Below are 25,772 nucleotides of genomic sequence, written 5' to 3' on the forward strand. Positions count from 1 at the left end.
CAATATTCAGCCTGCCTTAGTAGAAGGGTTTGTGGAAGGAGGCTAAAACATTCATCTAATTAACCTATGTTATTTCTCTGAAAATTTTAGTGACTCTGTTTTTCATACAGAAAAACAGTTGTCATTCCTTGTGGCTTATTATACATAGGTATGTGTTTAAAAGTCAAGAGATTTCAATTTATTTAGTATCTTTGGCATCAATTCCCTAAGTTATCTTAGACAAACAATCCTATGCCTCTGCATTTGAGTTTCTCCATTAAAAAATACAGTTCTAAAGTTTCTTGTGATCTAAACAAAAATCGAGAGAAAGAGTACATGAAAAAACACTTCATTTTCAAAAAAAAAATGTCATACTTCACTTTTTCACCATGAAAATCAGCAAATATTCATTGGCTCTTCAGCTTTATAGAACAGCAATGCACAATAGAAATATAATATGATTCACATATGTAATTTAAATTTTCTAGCAGCCACAATTAAGATGTAAAAGAAACAGGTAAAATTCATTTAAATAATATATTTACTACAATACAACAAAATATAATATAAATATATAACTATAAAATTATTAAAGAAATATGATTTTGTTGTACTATCTTTAAATTTTGCTGTGTATTTTATACTCAAAGCAGATCTCATTTTAGACTAGCTACATTTCAAGGGCTGAACAGTTACATGTGGCTAGTGGCTATTGTATCAGGACAGGTGTAGAGAATGTAAGCTTCCTTGAAAGTAGGACTTCACTTTGTATGCTTTACCTATAGGGCCTAGGATACTACTGAATAGTAGAAATCCAATAAATATTAAATGAATTTTTCAAATTAATAATTTAGATTAGGGATGGAGTCATCAAACTTTTAGTTCCAATTAGTGGGGCTGAAAAATCTATGTATCTTGATAGCACTGACAGAATAAAGAAAAAACAAATGGGAAAATAGGAAAAAACAGTAGAGAAAGATAATAAAAAAGAGCAAAAAACGGAGTGTGGAACAGGATAGGAAAAAAGTACTTATGGATGAGTAAAGTAGAATGTCACCACTTAATGGCACTCATCTTCAATTTTTAAATGATTATCATCACATTGTTGCATTTTAAAGAACGCAACTGAATGTCCATCATAGCTATTATTCTTAATATCTCATTAAGTTTACACTTGTCATTTTTACTTGTAGAGACAAAATGAATTTGTTTCTTTAACCATCAACTTGTGGGCTATAGTCTTATCTGTATTACCTACTTCAAAGTCTCCTTTTCCACAGTGACTGGTTTAAATTCATATTCTTCATAGGAGCAGTGCCATATCCCTTTCACAACTAATTAAGGTAAACTGTAAGCACCAAAACTATATGTACCAAGCACAGTTACAAAATCAGAGCTCTTTTGTTTTTTTTATCTATGCTTAAACACACTCTTAGATTTGTTGGTATGATCTAATATGAAGTTCTTAGAAAGAAGGGGAGAGGGTCCAAAGTTTATTAATAAAATGAATTGATCACATGCATCCACCTTTCCTCACTTTCTACATCTTTTAAAGACCATAAATAGGACAGGTTTTAAAGAATGTATTCATAACAAATTTGGAAAATAAAAGGATTCTACAAGTTAAACAGAAGCAGTGAGGAATTCCTTAGTGGGAGAAATTAGAGGGGACAAAGCCCACAAAGTAGAGAAAGCAACATCCACATTCACATTTTAATGTACACAAGAGGAATCTATTAGGAAGATAACTGCAAATCCAAGGACTCAGAAACTAAAGCCCTGGTAAACAAGTACAGAAAGAGGACTCCCTGGGGCAAGTGTTGAGTACTGTTTCAAGACTTTCAGGCCAATGTGTAGAAAAGTTAATGCTTCACCCCATTTGTCAGATTTTTGCCTTGAGGTAAAAACACTGAGTTAGACCCTGAAGAAAGTGAAGCTCGCTCTTGAGTAGGCAGAGTCCTGAAGTTTTTCTCAGAATCTTGTATTTAACATCTTAAGCTCAGCTGATGGGTGGAGGGGAGGGTGAGAGTAGAGAAAGCAGAAGTAGAAAGAATTGCACTGGAGTAGACCTAGAAAGATCCTGCTTATTTTGTGAAACTAGGGGATTCATAATGTGCCTGTCTTCTCCATATGAGCATTGTAATGTGAAGCAATTCTTGTTTGCTGCTTTTATATCCTTGAAGGATTATTTTTATTTAGTGGGGGTCTGGTGGTAAAATTTCTAACTCACTGAACTAGAAATTAAGCATGTATTTGTCCATGAATTTATCTAATATACGTCTCCCAAATGAATTACAAAGTCTATGAAAATAAGAATGTGTATTTAACCCACAAATTCATTAATTCAGTGCTCAATAAATATTTGTTGGAAAAAAATGTACTGCTTTTATTGTTGCTAAATAAGGAAAATTATCAAAATTAAATAAAATTATATAAAATTAAATGGATCAAATGAAAAGTGTAAACTTAGTCTAAATAAACTATTTTATGTAATTTTTACATGTAGTTTTTTTTTAAAAAACGAAAGACAGAACTCAGATATACATAGAAATGATTTTTTTTTTTTTTTTTTTTTTTTTTGCTTTTTAAGGCCACAACTGTGGCAAGGGGTCAAATCAGAGCTGCACCTGCCAGCCATAGCTACAGCCACAGCAACACCAGATCCAAGCTGTGTCTGCTACCTAAACTACAGCTTACAGCAACACTGGATCCTTAACCCACTGAGCAAGGCCAGAGATCGAACCTGCATTTTTATGGATCCTAGTCAGGTTCTTAACACACTGAGTCACAACAGGAAGTTCCAGAAATAATTCTTATTTCTTCTTTTTTTATTGAATGCTTAAGATTCCAACAGTAAACATATATGTGAATATGTCAAACTGAACAGCTCTAAAGTGGAGGATCCCAAACTGCTTTCTTCTTCTTTTCCTCCCTTTTTCTTTTTCCTTGTTTTTCCTCTATCCTGTCCACTTTCTGCCTCATTCTTCTTCTATTTATTTTTTTTAATTAAATCTTAGGCAGAAGGTTGTTTCTAAGGAAGAAGATAACACTAATTTCTTATCAGGCATCCCAAGCTCAATGCAGGGGCAAAGATCTTTCTGACAACTGCACAGATAAAGATTTTTCCAACAAATGAATTAAATGCACTGCTTCTTTTGTATTTTCAACCCATCCCATAATCAACTGAAATGTAACACAACTGAATCCAAAGCAGCAATATGAATTTATAAGAAATTGAGAAGTGTAGTTTATAAGAAAAATTATTACAATCACTCCAATTATTAAAGTACATAAAATCAATAAATGGGATTTTGAAAGTTATTATGAGCTAGTAAATATTGTGTCTAAAAATTACAAAAGCATTCATTACTGAAAAATTAGTGACTTTTTTCAACATTCAAAGTGCAGTGAAGAATTCTAGAAACATATTGCAAAGTCTCCTCATATGGGAAGGACAATGGACAATCTAGACAATTTAGAAATTAATGAAATATGTTAAATATACCCCTATTGGATATAGATTATTTTGATCAATTTTTTATACCAAAGTGTTAAATTGAATCTCTCTCTCTCTCTATATATATATATATATATATGTATACATATATATATATGTATTTGTATACTTATATATACTTCGTTTATGATTAAATGTTATGGCTGATACAATTTAGAAACTGGAAATACCTTATAAACACTTCAGATTAAAGCAATGTAATACCACTTTACTATCAAACACAGGAAGTGAATGATATCCAAGTAGAACTCTTACAATGAATTTTTGAGAAATCAATAAATTTATTCTACACTTGTGGGCCTTTTTTTTTTCTTTTTTTTTTTTACTTTTTGCCTTTTCTAGGACTGCTGCTGCAGGATATGGAGGTTCCCAGGGTAGGGGTCAAATAAGAGCTGTAGCCACTGGCCTATGCCAGGGCCACAGCGACGAGGGATCCAAGCCACATCTGTGACCTACACCACAGCTCACGGCAACGCTCAATCTTTAACCCACTGAGCAAGGCCAGGGATCAAACCTGCAATCTCAAGGTTCCTAGTCGGATTCGTTGACCACTGCGCCACGACAGGAACTGCCCTTGTGGGCTTATTTTGTGACACTTCACTTTCTCCTTGTATACTTGGTCATATATTTTGTATACTTTAGAATATGCCAAGTGTTCCACTTGTGTGAATAAATATACTCTAACCCCACTATCTGTTTTTCACTGTTAAAGACTCCATTTTATTGATATCATGCAACAGTTACAACTTGGTATTAAAATACCCTGATTTAAAATAATAAGTCAGAATCTGTTTCAATACTGTGTACTTCTATTCCACCTGTGTAGAATTATAATTAACCTTTCATTTCATGAATATCATGAAATCTCTTAGAATAGCAGTTTTACCACCATTCTTACACATCAAAATTCAGTTTTGCTTTCCAAGATTATTCATTTACAGGACTTTCTAATTATCTTTCTTAGTTTCTCATTGTTTTTAATTTTCTTTATTCTTAATAAACTTGGGTAACAACTACCAATTTGGACCCACTTATAAATTTCATTAACTACTGTTTATTCTCTTCTACTACATCATCAAAGTGGTAAATGAGATCGAATCTCAAAGTTCTTGAGGTACTTTTCAGCATGAATCAATTTCATCTTATGACTATCTCACCCACCCTAATTCTCCTCCACCCCAGTTTAAACTATTTACAACTTCTGAATCCACTCCAAGATACCTATTTTAACAGTGAAAAAAAAGTAGAGCTAAATAAGTTATACGACCAGAAGTTCCTTTCTCCTTTCCCTAAAAAAAGTGAAATCACACTTTAAGATTAGTTTGCTAAATTAGATGTTTTCCTAAAATGCTGAAATTACTGAAACACTGAATTATCAACTTATTTTTTAATGAGCTACACCCTAGGCATATGGAAGTTTCCAGGCTAGGGGTCAAATCAACTGCAGACGCTGGCCTAGGCCACAGTTAACATGGGATCTGAGCTGCATCTACGACCTACACCAGAGCTCAGGGCAACACTGGATCCTTAACCCACTGAGCTAAGCGAGACCAGGCATCAAACCCACATCCTCATGGATACTGGTTGGGTTTTTAACCTGCTGAGCTATGACAGGAATTCTTCAAATTATTTTCAAACTAAACTGAGATCAGGTTTGCCAAGAATGTTTAAAAAGTACTTAATTGCAAATATTGTACCCAAGTTCAAAGGAATAAAAAGCTTTTGAAGCTTTGTCTAAAATTTAGTTGATTTTTAATTTTTTTAGCACATTTTTTTTTCTGAATACAAAACTTTCAAGGGCTTTTTCTTCAAACAAGATATTTGATGAGTTTCAGCATTCCAAAGTGGATGCCAAGAGGTTGAGATCAAAGTTTGTGGTATTATACTTTTTTAAAGAGCAAATAGTTAAATTAACTCATTTGGTTGTTTTATAAATTTACTTATGCATCAACAAAATTTCTATTCTACTTAACAGTTAGAATAGAGAAAAAATATTAAAATGACCAAATTTTGGTGACCTCCATTCAAGAAGGATCTACCTTTGAAACTTCTGAAAGATTTTTAAGTATAAACAATAAATTAGCATGTGAATTCATTTACCACTTAAGCCATTAAATGGGAAATTAAAGGGAAGTGTCAATTAAGAATGAAAAATATTTGTGCCAACTGCTTAATTGTGATCTCCATCCACATCTTTTAACCCAGAGCTTTTCCCTTCCATTTACTATTTTACTATGAGCAAGTCATTATAAATCATCATCAGCATTATTTCTTTCATTACTCCCCATTGTTAACAGATGTAGCATCCAGACCGAGAGTTTAAATTCTAATTGTATAATGGAGTAAGGCTGAATTAATTAACAATTTCAGGGTTGTGGGAGAATTTAAGCTAATTTATTTTGCCTTAAAAACAATAGCTTAAAAAATAAGTTGAGGTACCTTTGGGTACTTTGAGATCATTCAAGCCATGAGATGTGAACATTACACAGTACAGACTATACATTACACACCAAAATCAACAAATTCTAAGAATTGTAGGCAAGGATGATAGAAAATGTTTATTTTTTGTCTTTTGTCTTTTTTAGAGCCGTACCCGCAAGCATATGGAGGTTCCCAGGCTAGGGGTCTAATCAGAGCTATTGCCACCAGCCTATGCCAGAGCCACAGCAACACCAGATCCGAGCTCTGTCTGTGAGCTACGCCACAGCTCACCCCAACACAGGATCCATAATACACTGAGTGAGGCCAGGGATCGAACCCTCAACCTCATGGTTCCTAGTCAGATTCGTTTCCACTGCACCACTGACGGGAACTCCAGAAAATGTTTTTTAATTACAAATGATTAGTTTTCCTTTTAATATTTAATACTACTTTACTGCTGTTGCACTTAAGACTGTAAGAATAAAAAATAACATACTATTATTATAACTCTCTGAATTTCTCTATTTGCACATTCACTTCAGGATAAATAAATCCAGAAACAACAATAAGCAGATACTTTGAGTATCTGTATTAGAGATTTATTTTCTCTTCATTAGTCTCAGAAGGGCTAGCAATTCAAGAATGGGAACCTAACAGGTGGCTCTCAAGAAAGTTTCCAGGTAAGATGCACACAAATATGCGCACACATGCCACAATACAATTATTCTTACTTCTACTGACTTTCTTAAAAAGTACTTTAAAAACAACTATATAACAACACATAGCTTTGACTTGTTGTAGATTCTATGTTGGCAAAATAAATAATATCATAAAAAATTATAAAAAAATCTAATGTTCCAGCTATGGTTTCTGCAACTTTTCCAGAATTATGCCAATATCCTCCCAAGTCCAGTAGAAACCACCATTGTTTTGATTTTCCAAATGGTCTGTGCCACTTTGCCAGCTCACACACACAGTGCAAAGTGGTCAAATTTCAGATATTTTATCTATACATGGATTCGGTTTTGAATTTTGATGCCAAAGGAAAGAAGCATGTTATACAATACAACAAACTTCCTTACATGACAAAGAGCTATTTTCTTTTTTCTTTTTTTTTTTTTTTTTTTTTGTCTTTTTTTGCTATTTCTTTGGGCCGCTCCCAGGCTAGGGGCCGAATTGGAGCTGTAGCCACTGGCCTATACCAGAGCCACAGCAACGCAGGATCCGAGCCGCGTCTGTGACCTACACCACAGCTCACGGCAACGCCGGATCCTTAACCCACTGAGCAAGGGCAGGGACCGAACCCACAACCTCATGGTTCCTAGTCGGATTCGTTAACCACTGCGCCACGACGGGAACTCCCAAAGAGCTATTTTCTAAAGGCAATACTTGAATTCACAGAGGACACATGTACCACAAGGAGCTAAATACCAACTCAGAGTCACTCAGAAAGAATTAGCAGAGCAGTTGCATCATGGCATCCATCTTAATCTTTTAATAAATGCATCTCCAAATATTAATTAGATGAGGAAGTAAGAAGCCAAATATTGATTCCTACTCATACAAATCAAAAAAAAAAAAAAAAACTAAGAAATTATATGAGCCACTGACCACAAGAATGAATAACAAACCCTTCTTTTTAAATGGCAATATCCCCTGAGGAAACTATCAAAAACCATCTTCTTTCCTGTGTACCCTTATTATTTTTATCCCAGTTTTAGCTTCATAAATAAGAAAAACTTTATGGACAACTTTTTGTTGTTGTTGTTACCTACTGCAGGATGATGTACTAGAAGAATTTCAAATACACATGCATACAGGCATATACATACACACCATAAGGATATTTTTTGAACACTATGGAAACATATTTCCTTTTGGGGAGGTGGGAACCATTTGATAATCTAGCATCAAAGATCATCAAACCTTCAAATTAGTCTTAAATCTGCTGGCTCTGCTCTACAGCAAGTCCCTCTACAACCCATTCCCCCCCTCCCTTACTATCATTTATCTTCTTTGGCTTTGCATCATCAAGCTACATGGCAATTCTCACTCACACTAAATAAGCTTTCAGGTGAATTTACTTTAGAATCCCAAATGATCCAGTGTACATTTAAAATCACTGTTTGGGGGAGTTGCATCCAGATAGCCCCTGGCATTCTGATAAAAGTGGTTTGTCAATAAAACGCTCAGTGAAATTACTTGTTTGGAATGTATAGTGTCAGCTGAGAGACTAGTAGCTTAGCAAGCATCTTCCTAAAAATCAAAAGACTTTTAAGTGGTGTAAAAAAAACTTGCTTTAAGTGGATGCATTTATGGTATGGAATTATATCTCAATAAAGTTGTGTATTTTTTTAAATTAAAAAAAACTACTTTATTCTAGTAGTTTGTGAATAAATGATATATTAGCATTAATCTATTCAACTCAATTACAAGTTTAGAAAGTTATTTGGAACAACTATATTGAGTATAATTAGAATAAAACCTAGAATGTTTTTGCCCCCTTACTATTTGTAGTACATTCTTTATTCAATATTTTAAAAATTCTAGAGCTATTGCATTTTCCATTTTTAAAGTAATTATTAAGTGCCTGAGAAAGTTTGTCTATGTTCCAATTCACATCTTGTAAGCATTTTAGTGTACTAAAATAATAAACATTTCAGTCATTTACTTACATTTGTTTTTCTTAAGTATTTTTTCCCAATGGATAACTCAACACGGTCAAAACATAAGTTAAAAAGTTATAAATGCCTTGTTATTATTTTTCAGAATACTCATTTCAAGTAAAAGAGTAAAACAGCTTTGTGATAAGTTTAAAACTTCTACCTTGAGATATTACATTGAACAAACACAATATTTGATCTTTAATTCTAAAGTTATTATTCTCAAATTTTAGCAGCCACCTGGTATGTAAATTGCTTGGACAGCTTACTAAAAATACCAATTGTAGATCCCACAGCTAAGAATGATGCTTTGAAACTGAGGTCGGTACTTTCAAATCAGCACACCTGACAATAAGCTCAGGTGTTTTTAATTCAAATGATCCTTAAAATACATAAATACATTTTGAGAAATTGGTGATTTTGTATAACAGTATATGGCATATATATATGAAAATAACTTCAAGTGCATATACAGTCCAAGCTCATGTTTTATAGATGAGAGAATTAAGATCTAAATGTAAGTGTCATGTCTCAAAACACACAGATGTAAAATGATAAGACTAGGACTAGAATTTACTTTTTCTTGTTCCTACTCAACATTCTCGACCATGAAAAAAATGTTCTCATTTCCTAAGTCAGGCTTTAACAATATTTTTAAAACTGACTAAAAGACCCAAACGTCAAAGAATTTCACTTTCTTTTCGCTTCCCCATGCTACATGGAATTATATATCTTCAGATCATCATGAATCCCATTTAAAAAAAAAAAAAAACTTTTGAGTTTGACTGAATCACAACTTTAAAAAAGCACATATTTTCTTAAATATGAATTGCTTCTAACAATGGTTCAGTTTTCTACTAACCCAAAGATCCACATATTTACCCTATATTGAACAGTATCTATCATTTATTGATGACTGTATTCACTGCCCCACTGTGCCCTATATTCTTTTAAAATCTTCAATGAAAAGGAATCAAAAATATTTAAAAGGTAGTTAGGGTTTTCCAGCATCCTTGTCATTTTTTTTTTTTTTTTCTATTTAGTCTCCTGGAAACAAAGAAGACTAAACAGAAAAACAAACAAACAAAAATCCTTGAATAAGGTAACTTATGAAAAAAAAAAAAAAGGAGTTCCCGTCGTGGCGCAGTGGTTAACGAATCCGACTAGGAACCATGAGGTTGCGGGTTCGGTTCCTGCCCTTGCTCAGTGGGTTAACGATCCGGCATTGCCGTGAGCTGTGGTGTAGGTCACAGATGCGGCTCGGATCCTGCGTTGCTGTAGCTCTAGCGTAGGCCAGTGGCTACAGCTCCGATTGGACCCCTAGCCTGGGAACCTCCATGTGCCTCGCAAGCGGCCCAAAGAAATAGCAAAAAGACAAAAAAAAAAAAAAAAAAAAAAAAAAAAAAAAAAAAAGCTTTAGCAAACATAAGCTACAATAACATTTTTAAATAATGTTCACCACCTATCTTTCAAAATTCACACACACAAGAAACTATCCCAAAAAAGAGATATTAGTAAAACTATATAGGCTTTATCTTCCCTCAAGTTAATTGAAATAATGACAAACTTTCACTGAATACTTGAACTTGATCCATGAAACCCTAGGCTAAGTGATTTATTTGCATTACTACAAAATCCTATGAAGTAGGTATTTTTATTATTCCTAGTTTACAAATTCAGTAAACTGAGGCTCAGAAAGAGTACATAAGTTGCCCATAAAGGCAGCACTCAAAAATATAGGTCTGCGTGAAAAAAAGTTATTGTGCTTAAAGGGTTCCATAGCTTAATAACAAACCTGCTCAGTGTAAGCTGCATTTTAAATTTTAGGGTATTTTAATTTCTCTGATATAATTACTGTCGTAATCAGGCCTTTCTTTCATTCGCTTGTTTTGCAAAATTAGAAACATAAAATAGCATAATGAGGAAAGAACTTCTTCCTAGTCTATTGTTTACAAATTTTATTTTTTTTCTCCTCAAAGCGATTATTTTGAATTAGTTATTCCTTTTCTCAAAATAAATGTTGTAAGAAATAAATTCTGTTAGTATCTACAAAATGAGAGAGAAAGCAGACAAAAAATACAGAAAGAAAAAAAAAAGGTAACAAGATATCTTTCTTATAAATTTGATTTCACCAAGAACATTTTGACAGGTGGGAATAAGACAATAGCTGTTTTTTGGTTTGTGGGAAAACTGAAACTGACTTACTGGATTGGAGTTGGAAAGAGTTGCCTTAAACCCAAGTAGACTTTTATTACATTATAGTAAGTAAATCTACTGAACAGAAACATGTTTTCTAAGGTTCTGCTTAAAAGACTTCTTTTTTTTTTTTACCATGTAAGTCTTACCAGGATATTTCTCCCTGGAAGCTGAAACCAGGGTTTCTTACCCACAACAGTATAGAACGCAAAAGGAGAAAGCTGAAGCAAAACGTCCTCACAGCTTTGCTATATATTGGCATTTTCCCACATGCCAAGGCTGAGCAAAGCCAAGGAAGAATTCCATAATTCTATAAATTCTTCTCTTGGCATCAGGGTCATGGGATTATGGACATTTCAGACCCAAATCCAGTGATTCTAGCTGTAACATCACTGTGATCTCTGATGTGCTATCGTTCCAGTATCTCAGGTGTTGAACCCACTACCACTCCAGGAAGCCTATTTTGTGGGACAAGTCTAATTGCTAGAATGTTCTTCCTCTTTTAGGGTCAAAAATCTAGCTTGTAATAATTTCTACCCGTTATTTTCACTGTTGCTTAGTCAAACACAATAAGTCTAAATTTTTCATACATCAGAGCCTTCAAAGGATGAATAATATCAAACCAAGAGCCTCCCCACTCTTCAGGGACCTCCATATTAATCAGTCCCAGGTCCTTCAATTCATCCTCCTTTGATTTCATTTGTCCTGGGTTATTTGTTTGTTTTTGTTATCACTGTCATTGTCATTTTTGTATTTGTTTTTCTTTTTGCTTTGTGGCTCAACTTGTTTGTTTTAAACAAGTATTTGTCCAGCTTTCTCAAAATTCCCAAGCAAGTTTAAGATCCAGTTTTTCTTACTGATATCTCTGTAGCAATCCCAAGCACTTAAATCCAAGTAAAAATTGAATCTGTCTATAACTGAATATAACATGGCCGATGGTCAAACAACTGCATAAGTAGTATATCACTTGTCACAAGAAGCTGTGCATTTTAAGTTTGAAGCATATATGTAGATCTTATCCAATACTTTTAGTTTATGATTGAATGACTGAAGCTGAAATGCCTATAAGTTAATGCTCAAGTAATATGCCTATTTTCTTAGAAAGATTGATTTCCAAGTCAATAAAGAATGTTAGAATTTATCTCTTTCTGTAAACAGTGCCAGTCCTTTTCTCAAGCCACAGCATTCAAAATATACTTGTCTGTAAGAACACTAAAGAACTACATGATCATTTGGAGTTGCAAAACTAAGAGCCAGGAACACCATATACTCCCACCTTCTCAAGATTTGTTTAGAAATTCCAGCATCCCTAATGTCCCTTTTGACAGATACATTGGGATTTTCCTCCAATGCAGCCCCAAAGCTATTGTTTCTGCATCCTAAGAATGCAGGTGTGTTAGTCTGAGGAAGTAAAAGTGAGGGAGTTGCCTACTGAGGCAGTTAGGGATTAAGATTTAGCTGTGTGGGATGCAGAAAGGTTGATATCTCCCGATTGAGTAAATCCGCCTGGCAGATTTCCCAGCCACCACATATTCCTTTCTTTCTCTCTCTCTCCTTTCCTATCTCTCTCTTTCCCCCTGCCACCCGCCCCCCAACCCCTGCCCCAGGCTGTCAGGAATTAGCCTACCAAATTCCTTACCTGCAGTTTCAAGTTCAGACTTTTTCCCACCCTTAGTAATAGTGAACAAAAAATAAATAGGGCAGTTAGAGAAAATGCACTCTGATCCTTCTGTTTATTACTTTTGTTCTTAAAGCTGCACAAGCAAAAAAAAAAAAAGTAAAATAATTTTTAACAGCAGGATTTTTGTATCAAAAGGACCAAAAGAAAGTGTATCTACATGTCACAGAAAACAAGATTTAGGTTATATATCTTGAGTCCCAGGAGCTCGAGGGGGAAGAGAGAACGAGAATCTTTGGGGGCAGGAGTGAGGATAAGTGGAAAGGTTTGAAGGTTCCACCAAGGAAAAAACCATCAACCATCGGAACAAAGAAAACCAGGGCTAGAGATAAGGAAAGAAGTCATCGTCTTACTTAGGTTTTACTCTTTTTCTCTCCAACCTTTTGCCAGCTTTAGATAGGAGGTCCCTTTTTAGTCACGGGTGGGTGATGATTACCTTGCCCTATATAACACCCCTAGGTGCTACTGTGAGAATCAAATTAAATGATTACCTTAAAGTGATGGGCAGTACCAATATATTATCATCATCATCATCATCATCTCCAAAATCTTGCTCAGTAACAAAACAAAATAAAATAATTTTTTTGTGTGTATTTTTTAGGTTTTTTAAATTTCTGTCTTTTTAGGGCTGTACCCATGATCCATGGAGATTCCCAAGCTAGGGGTAAAATCAGAGCTGTAGCTGCCAGCCTATACCACAGCCACTGCGATGTGGGATCTGTATGGCATCTGCAACCCACACAACAGCTCATGGCAACGCTGGATCCTTAACCCACTGAGGCCAGGAATCGAACCCACATTCTCATGGATACTAGTCAGATTCGTTTCTTCTGAGCCCCAATGGGATCTCCTTTTTTCGTATTTTTTAAAAATCAGATATGAAAAGTAGCAATAGGCCCTATTACCAGAAGCTACATCAAAACCTTCTATTATAGAATTTTAGTATGCAATAATTAGAATATAGTATAGACTGATGCGGTAATCCACATTTCATAAGGTCCGTGAGCGACCACAAGTTGTGTTCTCTTTTATTAATACTAAACATGTTCTATTTTATCACAATGTTTTATGTTTCACCATCGTATAATTTGACATATCAAGGCCTTATGTTTGAAGTAGTTACATAGCAGCTAAGTTAATTAGATTGAGGGGTTACAAAGTCACTAAGGTAATAAAGTCAAGCAAATGCCTACCAAATGAACCTGTTTCTACAGAAGTTGACAAGAGCTTCACTTAATCAGAATCTAATGAAATTAAGGTACTGAACTGCCCATAGGACAAAATTTAAAATAAAGACAACAAAACTTGTATTCTTGCTAACAGCTGGACTTAAATTTCAGAATCTTTTAAGCATAATAAGGCATTCAAAGTACCTCTGGAATTATTCACAGTGAATTAGATTTCTTGGTGGCATCATTCATGGAATACCAACCAAGAAATCCATTCTTTATCATTTCTCCAAAGTGCTAACAGTCAGTTGATTGTGTACTTGTTACAAAAATAGATATACATGGAATTCTGCCTTCCTGTTGTTGACAGGTGAAGAATGCTCTAACGACTAGAGAATAACATGATTTTTTATTTAAGTATAGTGGATATACAAAATTATATGTTACAGGTATACAGTATTGTGAGTCTCAACTTTTAAATGTTATACTCCATTTATAGTTATTATAAAACATTGGCTATATTCTGTGGTATAAATTACATTCTTGTAATTTATTTTATACTTATCTAATTGTTTGGACTACTTAGACTCCACCCTTATACCTCCCTCCCCCCCCCACTGGAGGGCATTATGTTAAGTGAAATAAGTCAGATAAAGACAAATACTACGTGATATTACATATGTGGAATCTAAAAAAATACAATCAACTACCTAATATAAAAATGTAACTTTATGCACAGTGCTTGTTTATAGGTCCCACAGAATAGATCCAATATTTATGGTCCTCCTTTCCACTTAGGAGTCATTATCTAATATAACTCTAGGCTTCGGAACTTGAGCTTTTACGCTTATATGTAAAGTGCTGGAATACTGCTCTAAAATTATAGCTAACCTTTTGCAATTAAGTAGGAGCCAAAGAATGGGTTGGATTAGAATCAGACAGAACTGATTTGGAGTCTAGACTTGTGACTTTGGACAAATAACCTCACCAATATGAGTTCCCTTTTCCCTATATGCATTAATTAACAGAAATAGTAGATTCTTCTATAGTGTTATGGGAGGATTACCTATGGCAACATAGGAGAGCCATCCAGCATAATTTTAGTAACATGGTAATAAATTACCTTCTTCTTAAAATCCAGTCCTCCTAATACACAAAACACACACACACAATTTGAAAAAATATCCTTTTTAAGTGATTATTAAGCACTTTCTAGAATAATCAAATCTTCAACTATCTCAACAGATATTTTAATACACATACATTTTAGAACTCATATCACATTCATTGCATGCTGGTTAACCATCAGGGAAGAGTTTATTAGATGAAAATAAGTCTGTTGTAAAAGATTTCCCTGCAATTACTTCACTGCCATTATCCTGGCCACACGCTTATGGAGCTTTTCAAATTAATATGCTTAGATTACTGAGCAAGTAATCAAGCAGTGGAATTCTATGAGGAACTCAATTACTAAAGAAAATGATCACTCAAGCATTTGAGAAATTGGGGCTACATCTAATTTTGAATAGTGGATTATTATTGACATTATGGAAGCATTCAGTAACAACACTTGGACGTGTAGCACCAGAATAGTGTATCACTTTATATCCACATGGTAAACAGAACAAGCTGCTTGTGAACATCTCTGTTAAATGTTATTCTGCCTCACTGAAAAAAGAAATACTATCAATTCTGAAATCAGTACTTTAAAAAAAATGGGGAACTGATTGCTTGATTGAATAAAAACTGGATTATTAACTCACACTTAAAAAACAATTCTAGTTTTTCTACTTGAGATAGAATAATCCTTTATAGCCTCGAAATACTTATCCAATGAACACATATGTAAGAATTGCTTTCCACATATTTCCATCTTAGAAAACTATTTACTTTCATTATTGCATTTTAATCATTCCACCACCAAAAGCCCTCTCTTAACTGATTATGTATAATCCATGAGCTATGTTTTGACTCATTTAATAATTTTTAATCATACTGTATTTTCTCCAAATGAGCCATCATTCTGATTTAGTCCAGTTGCTTTTAATCGAAATTTATTTTTCTAATACTGATTTTTATCTAAGAGTTAAAGTGAAAACTATTTTAAGAACTTTGCTATAGTGTCTTTTAAAAAACATCTGAATTAGGAAATGTAGGAAACTAGGAAATAGATTTTGTTTATTGTTCTTTCTCTACTCTCTACTGAGATAAGTAGTAAAGACAAGTCATTCCACAGCGAATGGTAATTTCTAATAAATCTTGTGGCCATCAGCTGGGTGGCCTTGGGGAAGTCACTTCACTTCTTAAAGTGTAATAATTTAGCACAATGATAATGAGGATGATGTAGGTAATGCCAGACTGTCAAAAATATCATTAGCACAAAATGAGGCAGTGTTTATAAGGTATAGGTATCACAAAAGATTATTATGGTTTGGGGGAAGTTTCATTTATTACAGCACTGATTATTTTTTAAAGTCGTGAATCACAATGAAAATAGGCTATAAGATGTTCTCTCTTTCCCCAGAAAAGTTAATATATGCATAGATTTTTAAAAGTCAATACAATTTCAGGAGACCATTGCTTTTCTGAGGCCTACTCACTGACTGCCCTGCTTAAGATCCCCATTTTGGTAGAAGTCACTAGTTGCCTATTCAGGAGTCATCTACTCACACACCTCGCATCTTACTTCTACCTTCATCACAAAATCTTGAAATGTTCAAGTGCCCATCCACTCACATGAGTCTCTCCAAAATGGCCTCATCTAATAAGCATATGATGCTCCTCAATGAATTAGTGAGTTGAGACTTTTTTCTCTCTCCTGCTGGACATAAAGAGAAGCATGCTGCCACAGTTGCTTTTGGCAGCTCTTATGATGACAAGGATAACCAGACCAAGATGAAGCCAACACTGTGAATGGCAGATTATATTGCTAAGCCTGTGGAAAAATAACCTGCAGTGCTCTGAACTTCCTGTTACATCAAATAATACATTTTCTTTATTTATCCTCGAAGTCTCAGTTCAAATATCCCTTGATTGGTGATGACATCTCAGACTGAAAAAAGCAGGACTAGCCCATTAAGGCTCTCATTCTCAAAACATATAGTTTATTATAGAGCTTCATCATTTAACTCACAGTAATTAACATCAGTACTATAATGAAACCTTATCCAGCTTAAGGCAGAGGGTTTTTTTGCTCTTGTTGTTTTGTTTGGTTCATATTACTACTGCATTCATAGAATAGTGTCTGCCACATAATAGGAATTGTACGTATTTCTGTTGAATTAATGAACATCAGAATACAACTAGTTTTATTTGTTTTATTTTTTATTTTTTTCGTCTTAGGGCCACACCCATGGCATATGGAGGTTCCCAGGCTAGGGGTCGAATCAGAGTTGTAGCCACTGGTCTATGCCAGAGACATAGTAACGCAGGATCTGAGCCAAGTCTGTGACTTATAACACGCTCATGGCAATGCCAGATCTTTAACCCACTGAGCCAAGGCAGGGATCAAACCCTCACCCTCGTGGACACTAGTAGGGTTCATTAACTGCTGAGCCACGACAGGTACTCCCCAGAATACAACTAGTTTTAAAAGACATGAACGGAAAAATATTACATGGATCCTGCTTCCATTTTTCTGAATCCTATAACTAGAATTTTAATAGTAACTCTATTTCCTCACCATGAGATTAGCACAGATTCTTCATAAAAGGATAATATTTATGTTCATTTTTCTGAACTAATATTGGTTATTTGCATGTGAAAGGATGAATTTGCATTCATTTTTTACAAATTTCTAGAGATGATCTTTGACAACTTCAGGAGGTGTCAAATCTTTAACATTTAGTCATGACTCAGGAATTCTTTTTCCTTCTGATGTTCTGGTATAATATTCATCCAGGAAAGTGTGCTGTGATAATCACACAGCTTAATTATGTACCATACCTATGTGACCATTAAAATTTACAAAGCAAAATTGTTCTAGCACCCCATAAACCTATCTTAGGCCCCAACCTTTATAATAATAGCATTTGCGGTCCTTAGACCAAGGTACTTCCAAAATGACAGACAGTAAATAATGAATAATTAATGCATATCTACTCCATATTAAAAACATTATTAATTTTGAAAAGAGACCTGTTAATCATTTTTCATGTATTTTCTCCTATTTAATCCCTTGGAGCCCTTAAACTGCAGTGATTCTTAGTAGAGTCAATGAATCTAAAGATAGTCCATAAAAACAGATTTGTAGATTTTAAAACTGGAAAACAGTCTCAAATGGACTATATTTAAATTCTGTCACTGATCTATCTGTCTTGCTCATTTCTATAGTTGATGAATTCTCTCTCTGAAAAGTGAAAAAAAACTTTCCATTTAGAAGAATAAAACCAAAGGATATGAGAAGCATAACTATAAAAGAAGATTAAATCCTTCAGAAATTGGTTAATTGATTGCCTGACAATTATAACAGAAATGCTTTAAATCTGAAACCCATCAATCCCTGACTCTGTTTTTCTCTTCAACTTAATTAGAAAAAAATAAAATATAAATGTATTCTTGTTTAGCTGGAACTTCAGGGAAATATGTAGGAAATTGTAGGCAATAAAGTACCAGCTGCTTCTTTGTTGCTAAGTTTATCAGACAGTTAGCAGCAAATGTGTTTTTATAATTTATCATTCCTGTGTATTAAAGTTTTATGACTAGCTGCTTAGGAGAGGCTGTAAGCAAAAGCCACGTTACCAAAAACTAAGTTAATATTCAGCATAGAGATAAAAGTGTAAAATGAAATATTATCAGTAACTAAAGGCACATATTTCTTTGGGAAATAGACATTGACAAAGACTTACAAGAAAATCATTACCTATTATTTTCCAAATAAAATTGTTTGCACATAATCTTATGGGCCCAATTATTTGGCAACAAAAACAGGCCAGAATAAGAGTTCTGCCTGTATATGTTACACAAGGTGACATATAAGGGTCTCCAAAAGACCCTTGAGGAGAACAGAACTGAAGGCCCAAACAGCTTTAAAGGTTAATATCTTACCAGTTTTACCCATGATAATATAATCCAGGGACTATGGACCCCAAATTAGGATGATTTTAGTATCCAAAGTAGTTGTTTTTTATGTATTTTAAGACTAATATTGATGAAGAAATATGTTCATAAAATATTCCAAGTCAAAAAAAAAAGCAGAAGTTTACATAATACTGTGATTCTTTTTTTTTTTTCTTTTTGTTTTTATGGCCACTGTGGCAAATGGAAGCTCCCACGCTAGGGGCTGAATCTGACCTGCAGCTGCGGACCTACATCACAGCCACAGCAACGCCAGATCTGAGACGCTTCTGTGACCTAAGCTGCAGTTTGCAGCAATGCCGGAATAGGATCCTTAACCCACTGAGCAAGGCCAGGGATTGAACTGCATCCTCATGGACACTATGTCAGGTTTTTAACTCACTGAGCCACAACGTGAACTCCAATACTGTGATTCTCACCCTGAAATTATATTTATCATCTTGCATTGGTATTAACATTGTTATCTTACAAATCATTCTGAATACCATGCATTTTAAAGCTAAAAAAATAAAAAATAAAGCTAAAAGAGATTTCTAAAGTCCTTTGTCTTCAAGTATACACAAGAAGTTTTATAACAAAAAATATGCTCATTGGATATAGTAATTTAAATAAGTTTTTCTCTCTCCTGGACAAATATTTGGTGAATTGATTACAATGCTTAAGTGATGAGAATACTTAGCTTAAAAAAAAAAAAAAAAAGTACTTCCATATGCTCTCACAACTACTCTTTAAAACATTCTTGCATCACTAAAGGAGACAGAATGTCTGAGATTACAATGCCTTTTATATTCTGGGATCTCTGGAGGAGTGATGTTTTATATGACCAAACACCTCAGGCCCCATTCCAGAACTTCTATAGCCATCTGATCTTTGATTTCTACCCTCTCCCAAAGTTGCTTACAGACTCCCTCAAGACACAGATAAATCTATTCTTTAATTTATTCTTTTAGTTAATATTTATTAAGGAACGACCATGTTTAAGATTGGCATTTGCAATCAAAAAGAAGTGGTATGCGTGTATGTGTGCATGTGAGTGTGTGTGAACATGCGTGTATGTGTTAGCATATGTAGGCTGAGAAGATATAATTCATGGGTTTAAAAATCCTCAAGAGAGGAGAGAGGGAATTCTAATAGCTATGACTCAAGTTCCCAGCAAGTCCCATTCTAAATAAAAAGACTATTCATTGAGGTGTTAATAGCTTTGCTACTTTCTATTAGAAAAGCCAAGATTGCATAATTTGTCCATGGGTAAACAGTTTCTTATTTATCAACAGTAATACCACTTGATTCATGGAGTTTTGGTGAAGATTAAATGAGTTAATATATGTATAATGCCAGCTAAATTGTTAAGCACTCATTAAATACCAGCTACTATTATTGTTATCACCATGCTAGGGCACTATTCTAGGTACTCTGAGTATACTATTTAATTTTATCTTCACAATAGCCTTGTGTGGTAGATAACATCACTCTCTTTTTATAGATGTGTAAACTATTAGAAAAGTAACTTGTCCAATGACACACAACTAATGTGTGTTGAAAATGGAACTTGAACTGAGACAATCCAATGTCCATGCTCTCAAAAACTAAGTTATGAACTCAGAAACCAAAGCGACTCTTGGAGAACAAAGTGAGTCTATCAGAAAAATAACCCAGGCCCAGTGTTCAAGGCAGCTCCAGATTCCCGTGTTTTGCTTGACCTCCTGGATTTGAACTCCCTGGGAGTCTAAAACCAGATCAAAGTCACATCATCAGTTCTACAAAAAGCAAAAAATAGTTAAAAAGCAGCTTTGGGGGTAGGAAGAGGGAATGTCGGCAGTTGGACACAAGGGATCTATTTAGGCAAACTATCCAAAATTCCTCTGTAAGGTTTTTGTTTTGTTTTGTTTTCTTTGAGGGGATAACTGTTCTAAAATTGAATTATGATATTAATTCCACACAACTCAGTAAATCGACTAAAAACTGTATTGTACACTTAAAATGGGTAGATTTTATGGTATGTATATTATATATTAAAAAAAACTTTTTTTATTTTTTGAAAAACAAACTAATAAAAGGCATAGATACTATGTTTTTACTATTGTCATTCCTAAATCCCCAGGTTGGGCCCAATGAATTAATGCTTGTCAACTAAATCCATAATAGTTTTTCACTGCTGTGTAACAAATGATACTAAAACCTAATAGCTTAAAACAACTATTTTTTATTATTATTATTATAACAATTCTATTGATAAGAAATTTGAGCAGGGCTCAATTGAGCAATGCCTTTGCTTCTCCATTCATTGAGGAAACTCAGCGGTACTCATCAGGTAGATAGGATGGTCTGGTGGGCCCAAGATAGTTTAATAGCATGCCTGGAATCTGGGACTGGATGATTCAAAGAGTAAGACTTCCAACGAGGGGCACCTTTCAATGCAGTTTATTTGATAATCGTCTCGGGGCAATTAAACTTCTAACACAGTGGCTCAAAGTTCTTAGTGAACATGGGTAGGGCTGCATCAACTTTATAACCCAGCCTTGGAAGTCACATACTACCACTTGTCTGCACTTATTAGGCAAGGCAGGGGAATTTGATTTCATTTCTTGTTGTCAAATAATAAGGTCACTTTGTAGGATAACATGAAACTGGAGATATCACTATGGTCATTCTCTTATTTTATTTATTTTATTTTATTGCTTATTAGGGCTGCACCCACAGCATGTGGAGATTCCCAGGCTATGGGTAGAATCGGAGCTACAGCTGATGGTCACAGCCACAGCTCACAACAACGCAGGATCTTTAACCTACTGAGCAAGACCAGGTATCGAACCTGCATCCTCATGAATACTAGTCAGATTCGTTAACCACTGAGCCACAATGGGAACTCCCGGTCATCATTTTAAAATACAGTCCATTGTCGTCATAGTTTCTAACAATAGTCATAATAGTTTCTAACCATTAACAGAGGTTTCAGAAAAGTCTACTAGTGATATTTAAGATATCGCTCATCATGATATTTAAGACGGAAAGAATCTGAGGGGGTTCATGATGATATTCCCAAATACCTCAAGAAATTCATGCAAGAAACTTGGTTTCTGGGAAAATCCTGACTTCTAGGCATGATTATACACTTAATTTCCCTTGTGCTTCCTTTTTAAAAAACATTTCATTTACATAAAAAATTTGTTTAATTTCCTTTTCATTTGAAATTCCAATATGGTAGCTGAATACAGCTGTGAATAATCTCCTTATAAAACATTTATTTTATATTCATGCATATCCTAGAATGAACACGATATTTGATGACTTTTTCCCAAAATAACCAATTTTTATGTTACAGTCACAAATACATTACCTTTATCCTATTTTAGTAAACATTTTAGAGCATGTGACAGAAACATATTAAACTAAAAACTGGTTTAATTTAAAACTCCTTCAATTTCCTATACATGCACCTCTGAAGTTCCAACCCAGAAGCTTCTCATAGAAGTAAGTTAGGTAAATGGGAGTTCCCGTCGTGGCGCAGTGGTTAACGAATCCGACTAGGAACCATGAGGTTGCGGGTTCAGTCCCTGCCCTTGCTCAGTGGGTTAACGATCCGGCGTTGCCATGAGCTGTGGTGTAGGTTGCAGACGCGGCTCGGATCCCGCGTTGCTGTGGCTCTGGCATAGGCCAGTGGCTGCGGCTCCAATTCGACCCCTAGCCTGGGAACCTCCATATGCCGTGGGAGCGGCCCAAAGAAATAGCAAAAAGACCAAAAAAAAAAAAAAAGTAAGTTAGGTAAATAAAATGAAAAGAGAGGGAAGAAAAATAAACTAAAGCCAAACGATTAAAAGAGTAACAGAAAAAGTGGTTTTAAGCTCTGGTTTGGCCCTAACAACCATTGTATGACCTTCCACAAGCCACTTAAGGTCTTTGGGTTCAGTCCTCATGTGCCAAATGAGAGGTTGAACGTAATCTATGGGTTTTTTGCTGTTGCTGTTGGGGGTGTGACTTAGGCAATAAAAAAACACTTCTAAAAAATACAATAAAATTAAACATACAAAATTTGAGTTATTCTGATTGAAAAGTGAGTGGGGTTATCTGGATTTCCCCTCAAGTTCTTCTAACCATCAGTCCTCTTTATTTACCCCTACACCAACTACATTTTTTAAAAAACAACTACCATGGAATCCTCTCTCTAAAATATAAAATTTGAAAATTACGAGATTAGATGGTCTCTAATGGCTCCTCCTTGAAAAGCAAATACTCTTAGGAAGTAGAAGAGTACCTATTGGGTAGACTTTATACAACAAATGTGATTACCCTAATGGATAGGGGCATGGACATATGCATGTATTCAAAAATATACCCATGAAAATTAATGAATCTATGCATTTTATTTTCCACCTGAATATATCATTTTAAGTGTATGGTAAAAACTACTATCTACTGAGAGCCTACCTAATGAAGCATTAAGGTTATCTACCATCCCAAAGCAATCTTAAACATAGTTAGTAGTTTCCTTCTTTTCACATGAGGAAACATAGGCTTGGGAAGTTTCAGCAATGTGCATGGAATCAAAAGCTAGAAAAGGGTAGACACAATATTTGAATGCAGGATGATCTTAAGCAAAAGTAATTTTTTTCCCCATAATAATTAAATACCTCTGGTTATATCATTAGGTTTTCCCATCTCTTTGAGTGATTGCTCCCAGGAGTAAGTGGTTTGGAGCTTTGTCTTGAAGATTGGGTTGGGGCTTGCTCCCTGATGCTTAGCTTGGATAATACCAAAACTGGGGATCAAGTACCTCACATTTCAATGAAATGATGCAGTAGATAGTGTTTAGAGAAAGGAAGGACGGAAAGGCAATTAGGTCTAAGGCTTCCATCTTGCAACTCCCTTTCTATTCCCTCCTAACTTGATGAAAAAACCTCTGATTAGAAAATATATGTGGGGGAAATGATGGAAATATTTATACCTAATCACTTAAATTATCTTTGGTTATGGATTATGTATAGCTATAACTAGTGATAGACACACACATAAGTGTGTGTGTGTGTGTATTCTTTTCTACCTAAGAGAGGAAGGCAAGAATCTCTGTACTCCTACTTTTGCAGGATCCTATCTATATCTTCTTATATGTTTTTGTTAATAATTTAGGCTTTCCATCTCTTTTACCTATGATACAATTTAGTTAAAACTGGAAATGACCTTATATATCACCTGATTCAACACTGTGATTGAATCAACCATAGTCATCTGACTAGTTAAAATGTGGCTGAAGTAGAATTTCTTAATGCTAATATCCTCCAGTTAAGGGAATCTTGTAAACTAAGATTGCTTACACAAAAACATTAACATGCTGTAATATAAACATTTTTTTATGGCCACACCTACGGCATATGGAAGTTTCTAGGCCAGGTATCAAACCTATGCCTCAGCAGTGACCTGAGCGACTGTAGTTGGACTCTTAATTCACTGTGCCACAATGGGAACTCCTGTAATAAACTTTTAAAGTAAGCAAGCAAAGAGATCTAAAGAGACATTTCTCCAAAGACAGACAGATGGCCAAAAAGCACATAAAAAATGCTCAACGTCAGTAAATATTACAGCAATGAAAGCCAAAACTACAATAAGTTATCACTTCACCTCAGTCAGAATGGTCATCATCGGAAAGTCTACAGACAAGGAGTTCCCACTGTGGCACAATGAGATTGGCTGTGACTCTGGAGTGCAGGAGCACAAGTTCGATTCCCACCCTGGTACAATGGGTTAAGGATCTGGCACTGCTGCAGCTGTGGCATAGGTCACAACCACACCTGAGATCTGATCCCTGGCCTGGGAACTCCATATGCTCTGGGTGGGAAAAAGAGAGGGAAAAAATGCCTACCAACAGTAAATGCTGGAGAGGGTGTGGAGAAAAGGGAACCCTTCTACACTGCTGGTGAGAATGTAAATTGGTGCAGCCACTTTGGAAAACAGTATAGAGATTCCTTAAAAAAATAAATGTGGAACTATTAGAGTGGGATTCAGCAATCTCACACCTGGGTATCTATTTGAAGAAAACCATAATTCAAAAAGATACATGAATACCAATGTTCATTGCATCACTGTTTAAAATAGCCAATATAAGGAAGCAACCTAAATGTCCATCAACAGAGGAATGGATAAAGAAGACATAGTACATATACACAGTGGAATGTCAGCCATAAAAAAATAATGAAATAATGCCATTTGCAGCAACATGGATGGCCTGAGAGGTTATGGTACTGAGTGAAGTAAGTCAGACAAAGACAAATATCATGTATCACTTATGTGTGGAATCTAATAAAAATGGTACAAAAGAACATATTTTAAAAACAGAAACAAACTCATAGATTTCAAAATCAATCTTATGGTTACCATAGGGGAAACCACTGAAGAGAAGGAAGAATTGAAAGGGTGGGAATAACATATAAACACCACTGTATAAAACAGATGATTAACAAAAACCTACTGTATGGCACAGGACAATCTATTCAATAATAATCTATATGGGAAAAAAGAATGTAATAATCTGTATGGAAAAAAAGAATGGATATATTTCTATGTGTGACTGATTCACTTTGCTACATACCTGAAACAAATACAACATTGTAAATCCATGATACTCTAGTAAAATTAAGTTAAAAAAAGCTATTCCTACTCTTATTTTTTATATTACAAAAGTGGCACCCAGAGAGATGGCAAAAATGCAATCCTTTTAAGATAGTAAAAGATCCCAATCTAGAGCTTCTTTTCATTATATATATATTGTGGGTAGAGATCATTTTACTAAATTAAATCAAATTAGTGAGTATGACTGATGAGAGCTTAAACTTCTCAGAGAAATATAGATTTTTAAATACAACACTCCTTTTGTTATTAATAAAACTTGAGGACAGGAATTATTATTGCATATATTTTTGCCATTTTTGCATAGTGACTTATAGTGCTAAATCACTATTTAATTGACTAATAAATTTTAAATTTAACAACAGACACGAATGCAATATTTAAGCACAAATGATTCTATATACTGTTAAAGAACAGCTCCAGAAGACCCACCCGATCATGCACCTTATTGCCTC

At 34.7% G+C, this 25,772-nt stretch overlaps 1 protein-coding gene and 1 long non-coding RNA gene across 7 annotated transcripts in view; both read right to left on the minus strand.

The window, feature by feature from the left end:
* ERBB4 (erb-b2 receptor tyrosine kinase 4) overlaps nucleotides 1-25,772 on the minus strand; it is a 1,134,420-nt gene that overhangs the window by 907,879 nt on the left and 200,769 nt on the right. The gene's annotated exons all lie outside the window — the stretch shown is intronic.
* On the minus strand, nucleotides 21,293-24,497 carry LOC146396125 (uncharacterized). The gene is made up of 3 exons (XR_014829278.1): nucleotides 24,363-24,497; nucleotides 22,232-24,141; nucleotides 21,293-21,548 (listed from the first exon to the last, which is right to left on the minus strand). It is a non-coding gene; the product is annotated as an uncharacterized LOC146396125 (long non-coding RNA).

The sequence above is a fragment of the Sus scrofa genome, chromosome 15 (assembly GCF_054392235.1).
Source record: "Sus scrofa isolate SSC_HxYL_T2T_F1_AM1 chromosome 15, Sscrofa_HxYL_maternal_Yorkshire_Landrace_v2.0, whole genome shotgun sequence".
Taxonomy (NCBI): domain Eukaryota; kingdom Metazoa; phylum Chordata; class Mammalia; order Artiodactyla; family Suidae; genus Sus; species Sus scrofa.